The 24,829-nt window shown below is 38.3% G+C and overlaps 1 protein-coding gene across 1 annotated transcript in view; it reads left to right on the top strand.

Moving 5' to 3' along the window:
- LOC144971516 (uncharacterized) overlaps positions 1-24,829 on the top strand; it is a 264,566-nt gene that overhangs the window by 8,802 nt on the left and 230,935 nt on the right. The window contains exon 2 of the mRNA XM_078912499.1: positions 21,118-21,487. The gene's annotated coding sequence lies outside the window, so the exon portion shown is untranslated. The remainder of the gene's footprint in view (positions 1-21,117; positions 21,488-24,829) is intronic.

Raw genomic sequence — 24,829 nt, 5'->3', positions numbered from 1 at the left:
AAAAAACCCAACACACACACACACACACACACACACAAAGAAAACAGTGAGCTTTTATATAGCACAATATCCACTAAACGTGCTCAAAGCGTGTTGCAAGGTGTTCTAAGCCAGCAGCAACATTTAATATGTAGGACGAAACATGATGCCTGTTATGCGATATTACTTTTTTTTCGGACAGAGACAACGCCGTTAACGTCATGTAATCATTTTCCACCTGTGTATGGTGAGAGAATGTGAGTAAAGAGCCTTTTTTCCAAGGACTCAACTATACGTCGCTCGGGACTCGAACCAAGGACCTCCCGATCCGAAGGCGAGTGTCATACCACTAGACTACAGAGCCGCACAAACGTTTCGCTCTGCTGTTGCAACTAGATTGATGGCGGGGGGGGGGGGGGGGGGGGGGGGGGGGGGATTTTGATTTGAAAGAAATTGTAGTCTTGTGATATGCAGGACCTTCAAACCTTTAAGTATCCTCTTCAAGACCACGGTAAAGGCCATTCATTCACATGTTCTTCTCCGTACTCAGTTGTAAAATGATACAGTGAATGACATAATCAGTCGGATGGTGAAAAGTTTTGAACTGAGATATTGCCAAGTTTAGTTAGAAGGTCAATTTTGATCCAAAATGAGTTCTTGTCATAAACGATTAAATCAACCCTTTTTGTACATCTTCGGGAAATATAAAGTTTAATTTTACTTCTAAATTTTTTTTACAGCTAGTCAAGTTGAAAAAGTATGAAATTTGAGAAAAGTTCTTGTATACCTTTCCCACACATCTGACCATAACTTTGTGAAAAATCACCCGATTTCATTCCAAAAAAAAAAAGATTAAAATGCTCTGGGGACCAATTTATTCTTTCAGAAAATGCAAAAACAAAATGCAATTCCAAAATTTTCACCTTCCGACTGATTATGTCATGCATTGACACAAATGATTAACGGGCCGGTAACAGTGCTGTCATTGTCGAAATAAAATGTATTATTATTGTCTCACATTGTCATGACCCTTCTTGCATGTTAAATATTGCTGTTGGCTTTTACCCCTTGTTAAAAGTAATAAACAAAGATGAATATAACAAGTTTTAAAAGAACAAAATGCCAAATACGGAACATTTCGGGCTCAAACCAGTTCTTCAGCCAACAATAAAAAACAATGAAAACATGCATACAATACTAAAAAAATGGATCAATATTTTCTGTATTAACTCTCTCCTTACCAGACACTTTCAGGATTTTCCCCAAAACTTCACACCAACTAACACAAAAATATATTTTTTATCACTCAAACACAATAGCAGTTAGTTCTTGCGATAAATAATTTCTTCAGCAAAACATACTCTACAACACAATGTTCATTTTCTTTAAATTTTATGATGTACAAAAATATTTGAAAAAGAAAAATGTTGGTTGTATCGTAACGAATGTGACGATTTTCCTATAGTTGGTAAGGAGAGGGTTAAGATTTTGGAATGTACAGTTAAGTGCTTTGAGTACATTTTAGAGAATGTTTTTCCATATAAAAGATCACGTGTTTTGTCTACATGTCAGAAGGCTGGTGTCATCCACAAGACCACAAAACCACACAAGGTTGGTTCGAATGACAGTCCAATCAAAACTAATCAGAGAGAATCGTGTGCGATATGAAACAAAAATGACAACAGATGACATGAAGATGTCATTAAGTGTCTCGGCAATATATATGATCCTTACAGTTTTATCCGAAGTAATCTTTACTCAAATGTGACCCATCGTTTCAAAACGATATTATGTCGGAACGAACCATATGCTTAAAAGCCGAATTAAATGTTAAACTGATCAAAAATATAAATTGTTGGCATTAGCACCCTAAAATATAGTATCCCTTCCCCTCAATAAAACATACAAACTCAACACAAGTCTGATATTTCTGGATATAAATTTAATTTTCAACATCTCAACCAACCTGTATAATACCGTTTTGAGGCGAATGATCACAAATTTACGTCTACAGACCTCAATCGAATCCATCTTTACCATTATAAGATTATTGATCGCCTGGATTTGAAATTTCGAAAAAGATCTAATGCCACTGAGTGACTTCCTTAGTGCACATTCGGAACGAGTTCATAAGACTTTATTAAGTCATCATGTCCATAGAAAGGTTGTTTAAGCGTGCGTTATTTTTATAACTTGTCCATAGTATGCGACACGGCTAAGGGACACAACCAGTAACAAACATATTTCCCCGAATACGCCATTTTTATTTAATTCCCCATATATATTCTTATCTCCGACAGAATTATTGATAAAGGGGAAATCCAAAACGTTCATTATACCATAAATGTCTACCCAGTCTCCTATTGACGTTCCTATTTGCTTTCATCGTTGTTGTTTTTTTCCTTCAAGCAATATTATTCAATTATGGAATTCCACATGGGCCGGAATCGATAACCAGATAGCACACACTGCCATTCATTCTCCTACAAAACACTTTCATTATCATTTCGGGCATATTGTTTTAACTTTAAAATAAGGATCGATTAATCAGTTAAAAGCCGTACTCTGGAAAAACACACATTAAAAAAACTTGGCCAGAAAACCGATCCTTCAAATATTGATCTATTTTAATGGCCCTCATCTTGGCTAATACTATCAAGCTTGGGAGCTCGGTTTGAGAGTTTTTGCCAAGATGAGGGTCATTTAAATCGATCGATATTTGAAGGACAATTATTCTGGTTTAAATACGTGTTTTTCCAGAGTAAGTTTACTGGTTAAAATGATAATAACAAGAAATGAAGTGAGTTGGAAAGTGCCAGAAGATAACAGCGAATAAAAACTTCGCAGCGGCGATGGGGGCTCGAACCCGCGACCTTACTGATACGAGGAGATCGTGACCCTACCTTATGAGCTATCCACGAATACGGGGAGATGGTGACTCTACCTTAGGCGCTATCCACGACCACGGGGAGATCGTGACTCTACCTTAGGTGCTATCCACGACCACGGGGAGATCGTGACTCTACCTTAGGTGCTATCCACGACCACGGGGAGATCGTGACTCTACCTTAGGTGCTATCCACGACCACGGAGAGATCGTGACTCTACCTTATGAGCTATCCACGACCACGGGGGGATCGTGACTCTACCTTAGGTGCTATCCACGATCACGGGGAGATCGTGATTCTACCGGAGGAGCTATCCACGACCACGGGGAGATCGTGACTCTACCTTAGGTGCTATCCACGACCACGGGGAGATCGTGATTCTACCGGAGGAGCTATCCACGACCACGGGGAGATCGTGACTCTACCGGAGGAGCTATCCACGACCACGGGAGATCGTGACTCTACATTAGGCGCTATCCACGACCACGTGGAGATCGTGACTGTACCGGAGGAGCTATCCACGACCACGGGGAGATCGTGACTCTACCTTAGGTGCTATCTACGACCACGGGGAGATCGTGACTGTACCGGAGGAGCTATCCACGACCACGGGGAGATCGTGACTCTACCTTAGGTGCTATCCACGACCACGGGGAGATCGTGATTCTACCGGAGGAGCTATCCACGACCACGGGGAGATCGTGACTCTATCTTAGGTGCTATCCACGACCACGGGGAGATCGTGACTGTACCGGAGGAGCTATCCACGACCACGGGGAGATCGTGACTCTACCTTATGAGCTATCCACGACCACGGGGAGATCGTGACTCTACCTTAGGTGCTATCCACGACCACGGGGAGATCGTGACTCTACCTTAGGTGCTATCCACGACCACGGGGAGATCGTGACTCTGCCAGAGGAGCTATCCACGACTTGGGAATAATTAGTACCGATTTTCTTTGTTTAGAACCACGATGGCCACCGTTGCTGGGCGACGTGACATCAGACTATTGTATCACATTCCAGTCGTATAATATGAGATTCACTATCTTAAATGAATATAAAAGTTGTCATGACCAGATAGCGTAAAGTGAGCTTCCAAGTTTAAATGATCGGAAATGATAAAATGTGAGTCTTTCATCGTCATTATTCCGTGTTTGTTATTCTTCTCAAGAAGAAATTATCAGTTTGGTAATGGTCTCATATTTTCCACTGTAATTTTCGTGCGGCTATGTGGTCTAGTGGTATCACACTCGCTTTCGGATCGGAAGGTCCTGGGTTAGAGCCTCGCGCTCGGCGCATAGTTGAGTCCTTGGAAAAGGCTCTTTACTCACATTCTCTCACCGTACTCAGGTGTAAAATGAGTGCCTGGCCGTTAACAGCGTTGCCTTTGTCCGAAAAATTGTAATATCGCCTAACTGCGTCATGTCCCCCCGTCCTACATGTTAAATGTTGCTGTTGACCAGGGACCCCTTGTAAAACGCTTTGAGCACATTTAGCGGATATTGCGCTATATAAAACTCAATTTAAAAAAATGTAAATTTATAATCCAACATTATCCCGTTTTAAAATGACACGTCAAATGTCTGTATTAAAAGGTAGATTCCCTTTACAACAGCGGGACTGATCCATATATACATAATATGTACATACCTATAATTGATACGGTCCGTTTAGGTAAAATACTCACAACATCCACCGGTCGGATAGAACGTACCAACACACAAAATTGTGTGTAACCTTGAACGTTTATATATTTATATCTAGTCCCATAGATATTATTTAGTGAGAAGTAATATTAGAAGTATGTTAAGAATCTCATGGACAGATGAAAAAAAAAAAACTAATAAAGAAGTATTAGAGCAAGCTGAAACTTAAAGGTTATTAATTCGTACGATAAGAAAAAGACAAATGCAATTTTTAGGGCACCTAAATCGACATAAGTGTATTGAACATCTTGCTCTCACAGGACAGATAGAAAGTAAAAAGAGTAAAGGTAGACCAAGAAAAACATGTTTGAATAGTTTGAACAGCTGGGTGACAAAGAAAGAGAAGAGTAATATTAGTTTTCTGAGCTTATCTGATCAGAGAGATGAATGGCGTACCATGATCACCGATGTCTGGCACAGACTTGGTACTTGAAGATAAAAGAAGAATCGCAAAAATGGCTGTCAAAAATCAATAACAAGAATAAAATAAAATAAAATAAAATTCCCTTTATTCATCCCATAGGGAAATTTGTCTCTAGGGTTTATTCCAAGGGAAGACTGTAATAACCCAGGCGTCAGCCGCAGTGCAGCGCCGCAAATTGAGCTAGGGCAAGGTGACTTGCTCAAGGCTACACAACGCAGCGGGTAATCGAACTTGGTACCTTTCGGATACGAAGTGAAGATTGTAACACTGAGCCACGCTGTCCCCATGCAGAAGCTGAGTGAGTAACGTCAGTTTCATTCCTTCTATAGTGACAATAATAATATCGTATGTATTGAGTGAAAGGAATGAGATTGAATTTGATCAAATACACGAGAGAATAGAATACCATGCAGCAACAGGGAGATTTACAACTTGAAGGGATTACAGATAAATAAATCATTGGACACATATGGCTGCGGTTTTAATACTGATGGAACGAGCACACGGAATAGATAGTATGCGCTTGGCTAAGGAGTTCACAACATTGCCATCCGGAAGTATAACGGACCAACACACAATACAAAACGTTGTGTAACCATGATCGTTTATAGTCAGGTTAATACGGTTTAGTGAGAATTGTTCACAAATGCGGATGGCAAAAAACAATAACAAAGACCTGAGTGACGTCAACTTCGAACTATCTATAGTGGTCCAGTAAGATAACTTTGGCTCCGAAGGCCTTAAACATTACAAAAACAATAATTGAGCTTTTATATAGATAGTTCGAAGTTGACGTCACTCAGGTCTTTGTTATTGTTTCTTGCCATCCGCGTTTATGAGTAATTCTCACTAAACCGTATTAACCCGACAATAAACTATCATGGTTACACAACGTTTTGTATGTTGGTCCGTTATACTTCCGGATGGCAATGTTGTGAGCTCCTTAGTCATGCGCATACTAACTATAGCACAATATCGACTAAACGTGCTCAAAGCGCTTTACAAGGGCTCCCTGGTCAACAGTAACACATAACATGTAGGACGAGACATGACGCCTGTCAGGCGATATCACAATTTTTTTTCGACTCATTTTACACCTGAGTACGGTGAGAGAATGTGAATAAAGAGCCTTCTCCAAGGACTCAACTATGCACCGAGCGAGGCTCGAACCCAGGATCTTCCGATCCGAAAGCGAGTGTCATACAACTAGATCACATAGCCGCACATAGACGACATAGGTATGATCTTTGGAGTTACTTCATCTTTCCTTGTCACCTCAAATGTGGGTTTTTAAAAAAAAAAGTCTGGAGTAGATTGCTATGGAAAGCATTTCGTGCCACTGTTTTCGATAAATCTTAAACTGTATAGAGAATAAAATGGTTCGAAATTAGGGTGATACGAGAGAAGAACGTTTGTTGGTTTGATTTTGTGTGAGTGTGTGTGTGTGTGTGCGTGTGTGTGTGAAGGAGTGAGTAAATGCAACAGAAAGAGAGAGAGTGTGAGAAAGAGGGGGAGAGAGAGAGAGAGAGAGAGAGAGAGGAGAGAGAGAGAGAGGAGAGTGGGGGGGGGGGGGGGGGGGGAGGGAGGGAGGAAGGGAGAGAGAGAATTTGGGAGGTATGAGAGTTTTTTTGTTGTTTTTTTTTTAAAATTATTATTATGTGTTTAGTTTTGTTAAGCGTTTTGTTGGTTAACTTCTATGTCATTGTATTTCCGTCTTGTTATTTATTTGCTTAATTATTTACAGAAATGCATTCGTCTATGGCAATACCCAATGTACATTTACAGATATGGATAAATAAAATTCTTCTTATCTTATCTTAAAACAAACATGTTTAAATCTCAACTTTACTTCAAAGTAATCTCTCTCTCTCTCTCTCTCTCTCTCTCTCTCTCTCTCTCTCTCTCTCTCTCTCTCTCTCTCTCTCTATCTCTCTCTCTCCCACCCCTTACCCCGCAAATCTCTAACATATTATTTGTGTGAGGCGAGGCTTTGCGGTCTTGTGATATGACACTCGCCTTCGGATTGGAAAGTCCCGGCACAAAGTTGAGTCCTTGGAAACGGCTCTCAACTCACATTCTCTCACTGTACTCAGGTGTAAAATGAATACCTGGCCGATGACAGCGGTGTATCTGTCGAAAAAAAAAATTGGAACAGCGACCTGTAGACCTGTCTCTTCTTACATGTTTAGTGTTGTGGTTGACTGCGAGCCCTTGTAAAACACTTTGAGCACATCATTTGTGGATATTGCGCCATATAAAAGATCAAGTTTAAAGTATTTATATATCGTGTTAAAGGAGAACAATACTCTTCAACAGTCGTAACGTCACTTCCTTCCTAATGACGCATGTTACTAAGTAACACTGGCTCTAAACTATCGGAACAATGGCGGACGCCCGTATGAAATATTTCCCCGGCGAGCATAAAAGCGTATCCAGAGGAGAAAAAAACACATAAATTTGATCATGTTTTGACGTTTACTCTTTCTGATCACAAGGCATATGAAAAGTTTTAGCCAGCATGAAAAATAAAAAAAAGTAATGATTTTCTTTGTTTAGAACCAAGATGGCCGCCGTTGCCGGGCGGCGTGACATCAGACTATTGAATCGTATTGCCTCCATGGTATATTATGTACTTGTATAGATAGTATGCGCTTGGCTTAGAAGCTCATAACATTGCGATCCGGAAGTAACGGACCAACACACAAAACTGTGTGTATCCATGAACGTTTATAGTCTGGTTAATACATTGCATTGAGCATTACTCATAAACGCGGATGGCAAAAAACAATAACAAAGACCTGAGTGACGCCATCTTCGAACTATCTATAATTTTCATGCCTATTTTGACGACATCTTGTTTTATATATTATTCTTATTAAAAAAAAAGAAGATTAACTATAAGATTCGAATGCTTTGAACAGCTGATACAATTGTCACGACCAAATGAACTGGGCGTATATGATTTAATGGATTTTTAAGTCAGCTGGTACACGCTCACCAATCCAACACCACACAGATGTCCATGACTCACACACACACATTACAATCGTGTATTAAAATTGGCAAGATACTCATATCCGATTATGTGATTATTATTATAATAAAACCAGTGATAAAATGTCTAGTCGTTTGTAGGGACAGAGAAGCCTGAATGCTGAATGCGTACGTACGTAGCTGATATTCGCTCATCCACGAAATCCTGAGTTTAGATAACATACGACCATGACGAGACATCGAATCTGACCTAAACGTTTGTAAGCAATTTTCATGTTTGTTTGCTAGTTGGTTAAAAATTAAACGGCTAAAAATAGGATGACTGTGTTTACGTAATCTGACACATGTGTAGAAAACAATGTCACAATACTGGAGAGGAGAAATATCTTTAAACTTGCTCTAAATATTTATGTTTATTTGCAAGTTGAAAAGTGATTTTTAAGATGTATTCATTAAAAAAATATGTCGGGCCGACAGTCGTTTCGTATCGTAGTCATAACTATTAATTTAAGTCTATTATCTGCAAAGTATTGTCTATTAAGTTAGTATCATTCTCAGTAATGCCATACATTCATTAGTCTTCCATTTATTCATTCGTCTTGTCATTCATTTACTCGTTCATGTATTCATTTATTCATGTTTTTTTTCATCAAATATTCACCAGACATTCCTACGCGTCTGCTTTGGTTTGGTTTTTACTGCCCTTGTTTGTATTGTCTTCTCTTTGTGGCCACCATTTGTACTTTATCCAGATCAATTTTAGTTTACAATTTTTTTTCAGCCAAGTGAAATGGATATTTTTTCTTCTTCTGAAAGAAATAAACCATGTGAAATTGAATGCAAGCTTCAATTTAATTACGAAAACAGATAGAATGGACGTTTCAGGTTTCCCCTTTATCAACAAATAGGATGAATGGAACATTACATCTGTAGAAATGAGAAATTTAATGTGATTTCGTCCTTGACTCATCTATTTTTTTATATAATCCTTCCTATGAACTCATGATTGGCACAGCTGACAAAATAGGATCCGTCACGATTGACCTCCCATAATATCTCTGATAAAAATGATTACGTTATCAAATAACCAGTTGCTGACTACACGCTGTAACGTGTTTTGTAACCAAATAGTATTGATGCTATGCGTTTAGCCAAAAAGCTAACACCATTTCGCCAACCGGATATTACGTATCAACACACAACACTATGTGTAAATTTGAACGTTTATAGATAGTATGCAGATGACGTCACTCAGGCCTTTGTTTTTGTTTTTGCCATCCGCGTTTGTGAGTTGTTCTCACTAAACTGTATAGATAGTATGCAGATGACGTAACTAAGGCCTTTGTTATTGTTTTTGCCATCCGCGTTTGTGAGTTGTTCTCACTAAACTGTATTAACCTGACTATAAACGTTCATGGTTACACAGAGTTTGTGTGTTGGTCCTTTGTACTTCCGGATGGCAATGTTGTGAACTCCTTGGCCAAGCGCATTCTATCTATTAACCAGACTATAAACGTTCATGGTTACACAGAGTTTGTGTGTAGGTCGTTTATACTTCCGGATGGCAATGTTGTGAACTCCTTGGCCAAAGACATTCTATCTATAGTCTGATTGATATAATCTAGTGAGAATTACTTATAAACAGGGCTGACTCAAAACAGTAACAAAGAGCGGAGTGAGAGATCAATTTCCAATTTTGTTCCGTCTATAGATAGTATGCGCTTGGCTAAGGAGTTCACAACATTGCCATCCGGAAGTATAATGGACCAACACACAAAACTATGTGTAACCATAAACTTTGATAGTCTGGTTCATACAGTTTAGTGAGAAGTACTCATAAACGTGGGTGGCAAAAAATAATAACAAAGACCTGGGTGACGTCATCTTCGTTTATCTATACGTAAGTCAATAGTAAAAAATATTACTGATCGAGGTGTTTAGCTCATTTTATAAGTGAAATGAATAGTATTGTTTTTCTGTTATTTAATTCTTCTATAGATAGTATGCGCTTGGCTAAGAAGCTCATAACATTGCCATCCGGAAGTATAACGGACCAACACACAAAATTGTGTGTATCCATGAACGTTTATAGTCAGGTTAATACAGTTCAGTGAGCATTACTCATAAATGCGGATGGCAAAAAACAATAACAAAGAGCTGAGTGACGTCATCTTCGAACTATCTATAACTTAAAACAACAATAAAATTATCACATATGAACAAATAAGCAAATCCTGAATTAAAGAGTAGATATGAAAAAAAGAAATTGAAGTAACATTTAATGTATATCTAAAACATTTTCAAAATTACATTTTAATAAAAAAAAAACAAAAGTTTAAAAAAATACAAAAAAAAAAAAAAATTTAAATCAAAACAAAAAGCAACACGCGAAAAAGAAAAAGGAAGAAAATAAAGCAATCAGCCGTTTTAAGAAAAGCCTCTTTTCATGAAAAAGAACAAACCTATATTATATTTGTTTTTGCTTTTGACTTGTCAACCTCTAGTTATCAAATCATTGGGTTTCGATTCACTTGGCAAGGCAAGTAAATATGACTTGTATTCATGTATTGATTTTTATGTATTTTTCCAATCTAGGTCAGTCGTGTTATGCCAGGTAGTCTTACGATGATTTTTGAAATTGCACACTGGATGGTGGAAGGGGGGGGGGGGGGGGGTAGCACAGAGGGATACTCTGAAATCAATAAGTACTAAACTAGTGAAATTATTGATATTGATAAAAATAACAATGATATTGATGATAATAATAAGAATGATAATGATACGGCTTCTATTTCCACTACTACTACTACTACTACTACTACTACTACTACTACTACTACTACTACTACTACTACTACTACTACTACTACTACTACTACTACTACTACTACTACTACTACTACTACTACTACTACTACTACTACTACTACTACTTCTACTCCTACTACTACTACTACTACTACTACTACTACTACTACTACTACTACTACTACTACTACTACTACTACTACTACTACTACTACTACCACAATTCTTCTTCTTCTTCTTCTTCTTCTTCTTCTTCTTCTTCTTATTATTATTATTATTATTATTATTATTATTATTATTATTATTATTATTATTATTATTATTATTATTATTATTATTATTATTATTATTATCATCATCATCATCATTATCATCATCATCATCATCATCATCATCATCATCATCATCATCATCATCATCATCATCATCATCATCATCATCATCATTCATTATTATTATTATTATTATATTATTATTATTATTATTATTATTATTATTATTATTATTATCACCATTATTATTATTATTATTATTATTATTATTATTATTATTATTATTATTATTATTATTATTATTATTATTATTATTATTATTATTATTATTATTATTATTATTATTATTATATTACGAACAGGCACTTATATAATTCAAATATTATACTATTTTGGAAATTAACATAGATCAAAACGAATCTTTTAAGCCATCAACGAATAAAATTGGCCCGGTAGTAAAGTCTGCAGAGGTGCGCGCAAATGAATCTGGTAACACATTTTCAATGTATAGATAGTATGCGTTTGGCTAAGAAGCTCATAACTCATTGCCACCCGGAAGTATAGCGGACGAACACACAAAACTATGTGTAACCATGAACTTTTATAGTCTGGATAATACAGTTTAGTAAGAATTGCTCATAAACGCGGGTGGCAAAGAGCAATCACAAAGACCTGACTGACGTCATCTTCATTCTATCTATATTTAACTTGAAATCATTTAAAAACATGGAGTGGACTCTGGCGTGGGCAGGTCACAAAATTAGGAGGCTTCCGAACAGGCACTTATTTAGTTTGATTATTATACTATTGTGGAAATTAATTTAGAGCTAGACAAACCTTTTGAGTCATTAAAGGTCAAAACAGGTCCAATATAGTAATGTCTGTGGACAAACTTAGTTTTCCGATTAAAAAAAAAATTATGCCTTTTGCGCCACGGTATCAAAAGACATCGTCGCCTTGGCATTCCACGAAGGAATATAGATAATTCATCAAACGAGATGTCTAATGTCAACAGGAATCACCCATGTTGTCCAAGTGAGCAAATTGGGGGTTAATCATCTTGTTCAAGGAAACAAACGGAAGTGCCTGAAGCGGGGCTCAAACTCGGGTCACATAGATCACAGTGCAAATGCCTTAACCACTCGGCCACTTCGCCCCCCCCCCCCCCCCCCCCCCCCCCCCCCCCCCCCCCCCCCCCCCCCCCCCCCCCCCCCCCCCCCCCCCCCCCCCAGTTTTCCGATTAGACAGATAAAATAAAATGCTTTAACCATGACCTAAATCATATGATTTCTTCCGATTGGTAAGAGAGAATAGAATGAGTTCACCCAAATTGATTTATTCCATAAATTACTTTAGTATTGATATACGTTTGAAAATGTTTTACAAACCTGAAATTATCCTAAACGAATACATTATACATGTTACTTATGCATTTAAAAGCTAATCTGCCAATTCATCTAAACCGGTCATCATGCCCTTGCAGATTTTAAAAATTATCATTCAAGTCAACTGGTAGGTTCGCAAGTTACTCGTAGACTCTATAGGGAATGAGATTAGCGGAAGAGTAGCGTCCCTTGATTGGACGTCACCCATAGTCTGTGACGTCACCGGCGGTAAAGTTATTAGAGAGAGAACGTCATGTTGGTTGTGCGCATGCGTCTCTTGTCCTCTATTTTTAGATTTGCAGATTTTCTGTGCTTGTTGGCAAAAAATTAACATTGGCTGTATGAACAATTTTGGCCCCCAAACCTATTTTTAATTAATTAATTAATTAAGTAGATATTTTATATATTTTGATGCGTTCAAATCATCGATAATTGCGAACTATTTATGGTCGTAGATAGATATATACCCCTTTTCTATTAATTTGTCTTCAAACTTTCGTTTTACGTTGGAATATTTTACATCTTTTTGCTTACACTCCTTTACCTCGACCGACGTGTACATATATGCAAGTCTGATATCCTAACTCAATTATGGGCCTAGTTTGACATTGTTGTAATTGACAATATTAATAAACATTGTCCATTTCAACCATATCCGACTAGGCCCATAATTTTGCGTTCAATATTTTGCGTCATTTTTTGAGATTTCCTCTACAATCAACACTGAGCCCATAATAATGAATTGGGTTATCAGCCCTTCAAATAAGTGCACGTCGAGCTGGGCCCTTCGTCTGCTTGGTGGCACACACCAATTTCCTGAAAGTGCCAATTTTTTACCGTAGGTTGGCTATCTCATCAAATAGGTGACACTCCTGGTCCTCAGGCCATTCTTTATTTTTTAAAAAGATAATAGAAGTAATAGGCTTTGTTTTATATCAGGTCTTTTTGTTCTCTCTCTCTCTCTCTCTCTCTCTCTCTCTCTCTCTCTCTCTCTCTCTCTCTCTCTCTCTCTCTCTCTCTCTCTCTCTCTCTCTCTCTCTCTCTCTCTCTCTCTCTCTCTCTGCGTGTGTCTGTCTGTCTGTCTGTCTGTCTGTCTGTCTGTCTGTCTGTCTGAATATTTGTCTAAAATATATCTTGAAAAGAAAAAAAAGAAGGAAAATGAGGATCACAAAAAAGGAGGAGAAGGAGGATGATGAGGATGAGGATTAGGAGATAGAGGTTTAGGCAGGGTGGTAGGAGGAAGAGAAGAAAAGGCAAATGACGATGATAATAATGACGATGATGATGATAATGATGACGATGATGATAATAATGATGATGATGATGATGATGATGATGATGGTGGTGAGGACAATAATGCTTTATGATGATGATGATGATGATGATGATGATGATGATAATGATAATAATAATAATGTTCGATAATGACGACGACGACTACGACTACGATGATGAGATGATGATGATGATGATGATGGTGATGATGACGGAAAATAACAATAATAATAAAGGGAAGGAGAACAAGACGAAAAAGAATCATAATAATAAGAAGACGAATCGCCTTTTCTGTTTTTGTTTTTGTTTATTTTTATTTTTATTTTTGGAGCGTTTTATTGGTGAACGACAAGCAAGCAAGCTTACAATTAGACATCGTGGTGGTGGTGACATCGTAATTAGCGTCTTTATTGATTGAACTCTTCCAGAGAGCAGAATCCAAGTGTCAATCAGTCTGATTGGCTAGAGTGATATCTACGAGGATGTTTGATAGAAGCTGTGGAATGCAAAAAGTAATAAACAAAAAAAAAAATGAATATATATATATATATATATATATATATATATATATATATATATATTATATATATATATATATATATATACCAGCTTAAAAAAAATTAATTAAAAAAAAAATAAACGGAACGTTTCGGGCTCAAAACCCTTCTTTAGCCAACAACAACAACAACAACAACAAAAAACAAACAATAAAGACTTAAATGCATTACTAATAAATTCCAGATAGACGACAGAGATACATCTCTACAGAGAGGACCTAAAAATATCTCTGTCGTCTATCTGGAATTTAGTAATGCATTTAAGTCTTAAATGTTTGTTGTTTTTTTTTGTTGGCTGAAAAGCGTGGCTCAGGGGTACGGTCTTTGCTTCTTACCCGAAAGGTACCGAGTTCAATCACCGCCGCTGCGTTGTGTGGCCTTGAGCAAGTCACCTCGCCCTAGCTCACTTTGCGGCGCTGCTCTGGCGCTGACGCCTTGGTTATTCCAGTCTTCCCTTGGAATAGACCCTAAAGACAAATTTCCCCTTGGGGATGAATAAAGGAAACTTTATTATTTATTTTTTTATTATTTAATAATTGAAGGTCCGGGTTTGAGAGTTTGTATTGATTATTGACAAGATGAGCGTCATTTTAAACGATCGATATTTAAAGGACAAGATATGAAGTGAATAGAAAAGTGCCAGAAGACAATAGAGAATAAAAATTTTTCGCAGCGGTGGTGGGGTTTGAACCTGCGACCTTATTGGTACGACAACTCCGCCTGGCAGGTGAGAGCGTGGCTCTACCGTGTGAGCTATCCACGAACACAAAAATATTCGTTTCAAACTCAAAGTCATTACTAGATCCCTCTCTCACCTACTTCTTGAGACCGCCGATTCGTTCGTACACCACCATCGCGAATAATTTTGACCAGCAGTTAAGCTTAATAGCCAATATACTCAACACAAACATATAACATAGAAACGATTGAGACATTGAGTATGCTCCGGTGTATGGGGTGAATTTTAATTCAGAAAAGTGAGTGGAGCAGGCACTTATGTTGGTAACAACAAGATATGAAGTGAATAGAAAAGTGCCAGAAGACAATAGAGAATAAAAATTTTTCGCAGCGGTGGTGGGGTTTGAACCTGCGACCTTATTGGTACGACAACTCCGCCTGGCAGGTGAGAGCGTGGCTCTACCGTGTGAGCTATCCACGAACACAAAAATATTCGTTTCAAACTCAAAGTCATTACTAGATCCCTCTCTCACCTACTTCTTGAGACCGCCGATTCGTTCGTACACCACCATCGCGAATAATTTTGACCAGCAGTTAAGCTTAATAGCCAATATTCTCAACACAAACATATAACATAGAAACGATTGAGACATTGAGTATGCTCCGGTGTATGGGGTGAATTTTAATTCAGAAAAGTGAGTGGAGCAGGCACTTATGTTGGTAACAACAAGATATGAAGTGAATAGAAAAGTGCCAGAAGACAATAGAGAATAAAAATTTTTCGCAGCGGTGGTGGGGTTTGAACCTGCGACCTTATTGGTACGACAACTCCGCCTGGCAGGTGAGAGCGTGGCTCTACCGTGTGAGCTATCCACGAACACAAAAATATTCGTTTCAAACTCAAAGTCATTACTAGATCCCTCTCTCACCTACTTCTTGAGACCGCCGATTCGTTCGTACACCACCATCGCGAATAATTTTGACCAGCAGTTAAGCTTAATAGCCAATATTCTCAACACAAACATATAACATAGAAACGATTGAGACATTGAGTATGCTCCGGTGTATGGGGTGAATTTTAATTCAGAAAAGTGAGTGGAGCAGGCACTTATGTTGGTAACAACAAGATATGAAGTGAATAGAAAAGTGCCAGAAGACAATAGAGAATAAAAATTTTTCGCAGCGGTGGTGGGGTTTGAACCTGCGACCTTATTGGTACGACAACTCCGCCTGGCAGGTGAGAGCGTGGCTCTACCGTGTGAGCTATCCACGAACACAAAAATATTCGTTTCAAACTCAAAGTCATTACTAGATCCCTCTCTCACCTACTTCTTGAGACCGCCGATTCGTTCGTACACCACCATCGCGAATAATTTTGACCAGCAGTTAAGCTTAATAGCCAATATACTCAACACAAACATATAACATAGAAACGATTGAGACATTGAGTATGCTCCGGTGTATGGGGTGAATTTTAATTCAGAAAAGTGAGTGGAGCAGGCACTTATGTTGGTAACAACAAGATATGAAGTGAATAGAAAAGTGCCAGAAGACAATAGAGAATAAAAATTTTTCGCAGCGGTGGTGGGGTTTGAACCTGCGACCTTATTGGTACGACAACTCCGCCTGGCAGGTGAGAGCGTGGCTCTACCGTGTGAGCTATCCACGAACACAAAAATATTCGTTTCAAACTCAAAGTCATTACTAGATCCTCTCTCACCTACTTCTTGAGACCGCCGATTCGTTCGTACACCACCATCGCGAATAATTTTGACCAGCAGTTAAGCTTAATAGCCAATATTCTCAACACAAACATATAACATAGAAACGATTGAGACATTGAGTATGCTCCGGTGTATGGGGTGAATTTTAATTCAGAAAAGTGAGTGGAGCAGGCACTTATGTTGGTAACAACAAGATATGAAGTGAATAGAAAAGTGCCAGAAGACAATAGAGAATAAAAATTTTTCGCAGCGGTGGTGGGGTTTGAACCTGCGACCTTATTGGTACGACAACTCCGCCTGGCAGGTGAGAGCGTGGCTCTACCGTGTGAGCTATCCACGAACACAAAAATATTCGTTTCAAACTCAAAGTCATTACTAGATCCCTCTCTCACCCACTTCAAAAAATTTTTATTCTCTATTGTCTTCTGGCACTTTTCTATTCACTTCATATCTTGTAGTTACCAACATAAGTGCCTGCTCCACTCACTTTTCTGAATTAAAAATTCACCCCATACACCGGAGCATACTCAATGTCTCAATCGTTTCTATGTTATATGTTTGTGTTGAGAATATTGGCTATTAAGCTTAACTGCTGGTCAAAATTATTCGCGATGGTGGTGTACGAACGAATCGGCGGTCTCAAGAAGTAGGGTGAGAGGGATCTAGTAATGACTTTGAGTTTGAAACGAAATTTTTGTGTTCGTGGATAGCTCACACGGTAGAGCCACGCTCTCACCTGCCAGGCGGAGTTGTCGTACCAATAAGGTCGCAGGTTCAAACCCCACCACCGCTGCGAAAAATTTTTATTCTCTATTGTCTTCTGGCACTTTTCTATTCACTTCATATCTTGTTGTTACCAACATAAGTGCCTGCTCCACTCACTTTTCTGAATTAAAATTCACCCCATACACCGGAGCATACTCAATGTCTCAATCGTTTCTATGTTATATGTTTGTGTTGAGTATATTGGCTATTAAGCTTAACTGCTGGTCAAAATTATTCGCGATGGTGGTGTACGAACGAATCGGCGGTCTCAAGAAGTAGGTGAGAGAGGGATCTAGTAATGACTTTGAGTTTGAAACGAATATTTTTGTGTTCGTGGATAGCTCACACGGTAGAGCCACGCTCTCACCTGCCAGGCGGAGTTGTCGTACCAATAAGGTCGCAGGTTCAAACCCCACCACCGCTGCGAAAAATTTTTATTCTCTATTGTCTTCTGGCACTTTTCTATTCACTTCATATCTTGTTGTTACCAACATAAGTGCCTGCTCCACTCACTTTTCTGAATTAAAATTCACCCCATACACCGGAGCATACTCAATGTCTCAATCGTTTCTATGTTATATGTTTGTGTTGAGAATATTGGCTATTAAGCTTAACTGCTGGTCAAAATTATTCGCGATGGTGGTGTACGAACGAATCGGCGGTCTCAAGAAGTAGGTGAGAGAGGGATCTAGTAATGACTTTGAGTTTGAAACGAATATTTTTGTGTTCGTGGATAGCTCACACGGTAGAGCCACGCTCTCACCTGCCAGGCGGAGTTGTCGTACCAATAAGGTCGCAGGTTCAAACCCCACCACCGCTGCGAAAAATTTTTATTCTCTATTGTCTTCTGGCACTTTTCTATTCACTTCATATCTTGTTGTTACCAACATAAGTGCCTGCTCCACTCACTTTTCCGATATTTAAAGGACCAGTTTGGCGAGAATTTTAACTACGTTTTTTCTTCTCACGAGCACACAGAATGGACATATATATCCGCCTTCAATTCATTTCGGCCAGTTGCCCTTCAGTTTGGGATTTTCTTGCTTTTTTTTTCTTCACAATGCTTTTCACATTGAGGGATAGAATAACAATGTAACATTATCGCTTCTTCTTCTTGTTGTTCTTGTTGTTGTTGTTGTTGTTCTTCTTCTTCTTCTTCTTCTTCTTCTTCTTCTTCTTCTTCTTCTTCTTCTTCTTCTTCTTCTTCTTCTTCTCCTTTTCTTCTTCTTCTTCTTCTTCTTCTTCTTCTTCTTCTTCTTCTTCTTCTTCTTCTTCTTCTCTCCTCCTCTCCTCCTCCTCCTCCTCCTCTCTCTTCTTCTTCTTTCTTCTTCTTCTTCTTCTTCTTCTTCTTCTTCTTCTTCTCTTCTTCTTCTTCTTCTTCTTCTTCTTCTTTTCTTTCTTCTTCTTCTTCTTCTTCTTCAAGTACCAAGTCTGTGCCAGACATCGGTGATCATGGTACGCCATTCATCTCTCTGATCAGATAACCTCTGAAAACTAATATTACTCTTCTCTTTCTTTGTCACGCAGATGTCAAAACTTTTCAAATATTATGTTTTTCTTGGTCTACCTTTACTTTTTTTACCTTCTATCTTTTCATTGACGCTTGGCGTTTTAGAATAGCCTGTACCAAAAAAAAAAAAGAGCATTGTCCAGGTTGGAGGAAGGGAGGGAGGAGGCAGGGGTGATTATTCTGGCTCGAATTTAATATAGATAATATGCGCTTGCCTAAGAAGCTCATAACATTGCCATCCGGAGTTATAACGGACCAAAACACAAAAATGTGTGCAACCATGAACGTTTATAGTCTGGTTAATACAGTCTAGTGAGAATTACTTATAATCACGGATGAGAAAAAACAATAACAAAGACCCGAGTGACGTCAACTTTATTCTATCGATACGTACTGATGACAGCTGTGATGATCACCCGTTTACTTTCCTCTTGATGGCGGTGATTAATTCACTATTTTTTTCTCCACAAATCTTAGAATATTGGATTGGTTACTTTGATGGCGTACTAGTAAATTGCTCTTTGAAAACGGTATTATTTATGGTACTTGTTTTGGACAAATTATTTCCCTTGTTCTCGTAAGGCGTGACAAGGTTCTTAGCGGACGGTAGGGGACGGAACGCCTCTCTATTGAAAAGAAGTGTCAATAAAGAAGAAATAAGAGTTTGATTGTTTGTATGTTTGTTATTTGGGGGGGGGGGGGGGGGGGGGGGTATTTATAACTTATATTAAAACTTGAGGTCCCGATAGCTAAGTTGGTAGAGCCCACGATTCACACTCAAAGGTAATGGAAGGATCTTGGCGAGAATTTTTACCTTGCCGCCTGGCCCCTCTGTCCACCCAACAGTAATTGAGTAGTTGGGCTGGTGGATCTGGCGATAGACTTTGCGATAGACTAGCGCCATATCCAGAGAGTAGCAAGCAATTGAGCAATTGCTACCGTCCGTTGAATGCTGTTGACACGGAATAAGGTCCTTTGTGATGCTGAAGTACACAGGTTTTAATTATTATCATGGTGGGACCGATTAGGATTATTTTATTATTAGGGATCGGCTGAAATATTCTGTCCACATATTTAACCCATGCTATAGATAGTTCGAAGTTGACGTCACTCAGGTCATTGTTATTGTTTTTTGCCATCCGCGTTTATGAGTAATTCTCACTAAACAGTATTAACCTGACTATAAACGTTCATGGATACACACAGTTTTGTGTGTTGGTCGGTTATACTTCCGGATGGCAATGTTATCAGCTTCGCGCATAGAAGGAACGAAATTAACGTAACCTAGCTCTTTGTTATTGTTTTTAGCCAGCCATTTTTATGAGTAGTTCTCACTCAATTCTATCAATCAGATTACAAACGTTCAAGGTTACACATAGTTTTGTGTGTTGGTGGTACGTTATAGATAGCATGCGCTTGGCTAAGAAGCACACGACATTGTCATCCGGAAGTACAACGGACCAACACACATAAATATGAGTAGCCTTGAACATTTATATAGATAGTATGCACTTGGCTAAGAAGTTCACAACATTGCCATCCGGAAATGTAACTGGTCAACACAAAAAACTGTGTGTAACCATGATCGTGTATAATAGTTTAGTGAGAATTACTCATAAACGCGGATTGCAAAAAAAAAAAAAAAAAAAAAAAGAAAAACAATAACAAAGACCAGAGTGATGTCAACTTCATACTATCTATAGATAGAATGCGCTTGGCCAAGGAGTTCACAACATTGCCATCCGGAAGTATAACGGACCAACACACAAACTCTGTTAACCATGAACTTTTATAGTCTGGTTAATACAGTTTAGTGAGAACAACTCACAAACGCGGATGGCAAAAACAATAACAAAGGCCTGAGTGACGTCATCTGCATACTATCTATATTCGGCTAGCGGATGTTATGAGTTGTTTTGTTTTTGTTTTGTCTTTCTGAACGCCTAGCATCAATAGCTGACAACACGGCCCAGTATGCAATATGATGGGAACGTGTTTGACATGATATTCTTAACTTTTAAAAACTTTAATAAAAACACACATGCCTTGATACGTGTGTTTGATTATTCGTGCAATAATTTCAGTATCAGGAAATGCATAAGTGTGTATAATTCACTATTCATTATAATTCTGTTCCATATCTGAAGGTGTACATTATAAACAAGTCATTGTGTTTTTATTAATGAATTCAACAGAAGGTTACATTACATTGTGTATTACTTGTTCTGAGAAGTCAGTAAAAAGAGAGGGCATGGTATTCATTATTCATTCTACTTCATAAGGGCCAATTTGTTCTTCATAGGAATATTATAAGTAGGTCAGCAGTTTTAAAAAACTCATAAAGCATTGAACACATTTCAATTTCACCATTTTGATACTGGAAAGCTGTTTTCATGATTTCAATCATTTTCCTTCAGACTGCTTGATAGCTCAACACAATACTGGATTAAAACAAAATGTCGGACTTATCATAAAACTTGGATGATTCGAATTTGCTTGGACATTTTCCTCTCGGAGGTAAGTCAATTTTAATGAATTTCTTCCATAAGGTTTAGTCCTATATTTGTTTTCTAGACTTCTGTTTCAAAAGAACACTCTTTTATTTGTCTGACGCATATGGAGATTTTTACAGAGTCAAACTATAATTTCGTTTTTAATACGCTTCAACAGTCGTAACGTCACTTCCCTCGTAATGACGCATGGTAATTTAATAACTGGCTCTAAGCTATCGGAACAATAGCTGACGCCCTTATGAAATATTTCTCCGACGAGCATAAAAGAGTATCCAGAGGGGGAAAAAACATGAAAAATATGATCATGTTTTGACTTTTACACATTCTGATCACAAGACATATGAAAAGTTCTGGCCAGCATGAAGAAAAAAAAGTACCGATTCTTTGTTTAGAACCACGATGGCCGCCGTTGCTGAGCGACTTGACATCAGACTATTGAAACCAATTACAGTGGAATCCTGAAACAGTCAACACTTCTGGACCAGAAAGATTTCATGGTTAACTGTAACTCTCTCCATACCAACTGAAGGAAAATCGTCACATTTGTTACGATACAAACAACAGTTTTCTTATTCAGATTTGTTTTATAAATTACAAACTTTGTAAAAAAAAAATTGTAAGGCTTTTTTAAAAAACAAAATGATGTATATTCATGTTATTATTACTTTATAAATTTGAGTTTAACGATTTGTGTGTTGCTGTGACATTTCAGTAAAAAAAACATTGAAAACGGTCAGTAAGGAGAGAGTCTGGTTGCCAAATCAAGATTTTAACCATAACCAAAAAAAAGCGTCCGCCAAATTTTTTTTTGCATTTTATCAAAGTTGAACATCTCAAGATTAAATGTCTGAATAGTGCTGCCCTGAGGACATTGAGCATTTTGAGAAATTACGTCACAAAGGTCACGAAAAGGTCATTTTTAAAAATCCTCAAAAATCATTTTTATATTATACAGAATGAAAGATTTAGTCAAATTAATTACAAAAATACTTCTATTTTTAAAATTGGCCGAATAGTTGACAAGTTATTAGCAATTTAACTATCCAAAAGGTCAAGGTCACTGCCAAGATGGTCTCGTAAAATGACCCAAATATAGCCGTGTTTGGTATCAAATTGAAGGCATTGACAAGACCAATACAGAATTTATGTTATTTATGCTAGTTGTTGGTATTTAAATTTCCTACAGCGGTGAAAGTATAATTGGGATAATCAAAATTGACATTTTTTGTGGAAAAGGTGTCAGATCACACAAAAACACGGAGCGAGTCTCCATATAGAAAGACCGTGCCTTGTTTTGAGTCTTTAGTTTCTTCGCCTTTGCTTTTTTACATTGATATTTACTGAAGGACAAAAATAGAATGATAATTTTCGGCATATCTGACATGTATCTCTGGTAAACTAAATCACTCATCATCAATGTCTTCATCGCTTGACACGGAAGCAGCTTGATAAAGGCGATTTTGACAGCACTCACGATCATGGCATTTACAAAATATTGTGCATGGAAGCTGCGCGGCAACACAGCCACATGTTGATTGATTATCCACAAGGTTGTTCAGAAGAACATCCGCATTGAATAGTCTCTAACAACTCGGGCGTTACACTCTGTGTGTTGCTTGGCACTGTGGTTGGAACAAGTGATTTGGTTGCTGCTAACTTCATCCATCCAAAATCTGTTGGTTGTAAATCTGGGGGCGGTTTTCAAAGACCAAGGTTGTCCAGTCTGTGTCCCTTATGAAGAATTTTGATGACTGTGTTTTTCCCTATACCATACGGTTTAGCCACAGTATCACAGCCAGATAGCGCATGTGCTGCAAGAAGATAAGGCGCAATTTCTTGATTTCTCGAGACCGTTTTCCCAATGTCAACAAGTCCACGGTCCCCACTTGTAGCTTTCATCATCATCGAGCAGTGGCTGGAGTCCAAGTCAAGCTTGTGGTAGAAATGAACTAACAGTACAAAGACATCCGTATCGTCACTAACCACCTTAACAACCTTGGTCAATGAAGCAGCATGCATTGCTTGTTGCACCATAATGACATCCGCTTCCTCGTGTGTCGTCTCCAAGTCTGTCCTTGTGGAGACTTTTCCATTTTTTAATTTGGAGAGGAGCATTTTCGTGTCCTGTGATAACGAGACGCCTTTCACGTGGTTGAGTTACAGCCCTGGACATTAATTCCGTACAGAGTATGCTAATCAATTGCTTTTTGTTCTCAGTTCAGGCAAGAATTGAGGCTTGAGCAGGCAGAGGAGTGTGTAATGTAAGGTGGTGTACCGTTCGAACTTTTATGCTGCGACTTTGTCGAGTAGCACTTTTGATGCTGAAATCATGGTATCTGTCAAAGACAAGGTGCACGTCACTTCTGTCCATTTTCGGCAATAAGAGTGTCCAAAAACTATTGACATAGTCTTGGATGGTTCCTTTGGATGGCCAGTTTACACAATAAAGAAGTGCGCATCCATCTAAGATCACGATCTCAGGATGTTGTCCCCCACGAGCAGAGACAGTTTCTTGCAGATTTATCTTCAGAGCAGCTTTTGTAGTAGCAGTACGCATGTCTCCATTGTCACTGAATAAAGATGTCGGCAATGGTGCCAGTTCATATTTAAAGAGAGACTCCATTTCAAAATCTCGACAAGCCATTAATTCCATAGCGCGAGAATAAATCAAACTTGTGTCGTATATTGGACCACGGTCACTTTGAATAGATTTTTTCCCGGCTGCCATTGTTGTCACCTTGGTAGAAAGTGCTTTATAGAATCCATTGGGCCATGTTTTCTCAAATTCTTTCATGTCCGTGGTACCGATGCTGATTCTACATTGACAGATTGAGGGCTTACTTTTCCATCAGCGATGTTCACAAGGCAATCAGGATGCGCAGTTGCACTTATGGGGTTGATGCATCTATCTAATTTTGTCCGAATTTTCCCTGTCCAGCGCATCACTAGCGATACGCGCATTTGTTTCCTCTTTATGCATTTCCAGAAAGTCCTTTTTGGAACTCTCAGTCAATTCAGACAAACATTTCAGAAGACGACTGCTGGTGTGAAGGCTAAGGGCCCATCGCTGAATGGTAGAGTGTTTGAGTGTTAAACAGACAATCGCTATGAGGGCGATTAACGTTACAGAAACCGGGATAAATTCAGGCACCAGGGGCCACATGGCTCAAAATATTATTTTTTTAAAAGGAGTATAATAGTGGTGAGTTAATAGTAATAGGACAAATATTTCTTTTCTCTTTTTTTTCAGAGTTGGAATCAATGGAAGAAAGGTTGCCAGGAGCATATATTATATATATATATATATATATATATATATATATATATATATATATATATATATATA

This window comes from Berghia stephanieae, chromosome 4 (assembly GCF_034508935.2).
Source record: "Berghia stephanieae isolate SIO BIC M18660-M18661 chromosome 4, UCSD_Bste_1.3, whole genome shotgun sequence".
Lineage (NCBI taxonomy): Eukaryota > Metazoa > Mollusca > Gastropoda > Nudibranchia > Aeolidiidae > Berghia > Berghia stephanieae.
This window is presented reverse-complemented; position numbering and strand designations above follow the sequence as displayed.